Genomic DNA, 1,876 nt, shown 5'->3' with positions numbered 1-1,876 from the left:
ACAAGACCCTGCCCACTCCCTGCTCTCCCTTCATCAGAAGCCTGAAGAATCTCTATCTGATTTTATCCTCAGAACTAAAATGAGCTTAGAAAGAAAAATCTTCAACCCCACTGCTCGAGACCTTCTTCTTAAAACCATTGTTTGGGAAGGCATGACTTCTGAGTCTAGGCTAGCTTGCCAGGGTCTCTAGGAGGAGCATCACGATAGGTGGATTGTAGCAACCAGAGAAATAGGAACCCCATCAAATCAGGTTGCATCCATAGCTCAGGCATTTGTGGCAGCAATAAAAACAGAAAAAATCTGCCTCAAATGTGGGGAGACAAGACACTGGAAGGATAAATGCCCTACAACCTGCCATCTTCGGGGCCTGGAGACCCAGCGAGACCTCGAGCTCACGCGTCCCCCCCCCCCAGCCACGGCCGGCCGCGAGCTGGCCCAGCCGTGACCGCCACCGCTCTAACCACCGCCAACCGCCACCTAGGTGCCCGGAGAGATTGGAGAGGCAGCATGAGCGAGGCGGGCGAGGCCACCACCGGTGGCACCACGCTCCCGCAGGCCGCGGACCCCACGCCTAAGAGCCCGGGGGCCAGCGGCATGCCCCAGGCCCCAGCGCCTGCCGCACCCCTTGCTGGGAGCCCCGGCAGAGATGCAGCCCCCGGACCTGCCCCGGCCTCTTCAGCTCCTGTGGGCAGCAAGGACTCAGAGAAGAAAGTTCTCGCCACCAAAGTCCTTGGCACTGTCAAATGGTTCAACGTCAGAAATGGATATGGATTTATAAACCGAAATGACACCAAAGAAGATGTGTTTGTACACCAGACTGCCATCAAGAAGAATAATCCACGCAAGTATCTGCGCAGTGTGGGGGAGGGAGAAATTGTAGAGTTTGATGTGGTTGCAGGAAAAGGGGGTCCTAAAGCAACAAATGTGACTGGCCCAGATGGAGTTCCAATAGAAGGGAGCCGCTATACTGTGCGCCGTAGACCTCCCCATACTGCTGGTGAGATTAGACAGATGAAAGATGGAGTCCCCAAGGGAACACAACTCCTGGTCCATCAGAATCCAACCTACCGCCTGAGGTTCCGCAGGAGACCTGCTCACCCACACACGAGCCCATATCGTTCCCTACAGGTGGTAGAGCCAGTTACAGGTGGTAGAGCCAGCTCCAAGAGTGTTCTCCCCAGTTATTGCCCACAGAAAACCTCTCCGTGAAACTCCAGAACAGTGAGTAATTCCCAGCCTAGTTCACAAAACTAGGCAGGCGTCTTTCTGTCTCCCCCCTCTTTCTCCACGTGTTCCTTGTTAGCTTCTTCTAATTTTTAGCTACTGCCTAGTTCAAAAGACTAGGCCCCACTCTTTCTCCATGTGTTCCTGGTCAACTTCTCTACTTTAACTCCTCCTTTTTCTCTCTGTCTCTCCCTCTCCATGTGCTTTCCAGCTCAAGGGCAAGATGGCAGACCCCCTAGCCTCCACTTTGCCCATCCCCCAGCTCCACAGAGAGGGCTCCTTCACAGACAACAGCTGTCTTTCAAGTCACAGTGCCTGCTGTGACCCTCCTAAGACTCCTTCCTTAGGTGAGAGATTCGTATAGCCTTTCACTCTCTGACTCTTAGCTCTCCTATCAAGCCTAGGTATCTCTCCCTATAAACGTCAAGTTAGCTTTTTGATCCTTCTCTACAATTAAAATTTCTAATAAAAAGAAAGGTGGAATACAGGTCCTCTCTGCCAGAGCACCCAGAGGCCACATCGCAGAGCAAGGCCCCTCCCCACTGCTTCTAAACCTGCCATACTGCTTCTCCCCAACTGGAGGGCCTGCAACAAATGTTCCTGTTTTTCAACCAAAAATTTTGAACGTTTCCTTTTCTTCCTAACAGGAACA

General features: G+C 52.6%; 1 pseudogene; it reads left to right on the top strand.

Annotated features, from left to right (window-relative positions):
• The first annotated feature begins 507 nt into the window (after positions 1 to 507).
• On the top strand, positions 508 to 1,209 carry LOC143438748 (Y-box-binding protein 3 pseudogene; annotated as a pseudogene).
• The last annotated feature ends 667 nt before the right edge of the window (positions 1,210 to 1,876 follow it).

Source organism: Arvicanthis niloticus, chromosome 26 (genome assembly GCF_011762505.2).
Source record: "Arvicanthis niloticus isolate mArvNil1 chromosome 26, mArvNil1.pat.X, whole genome shotgun sequence".
Lineage (NCBI taxonomy): Eukaryota > Metazoa > Chordata > Mammalia > Rodentia > Muridae > Arvicanthis > Arvicanthis niloticus.
Note: the sequence above shows the minus strand (reverse complement) of the source record. Positions and strands in the feature narration are given on the sequence as shown.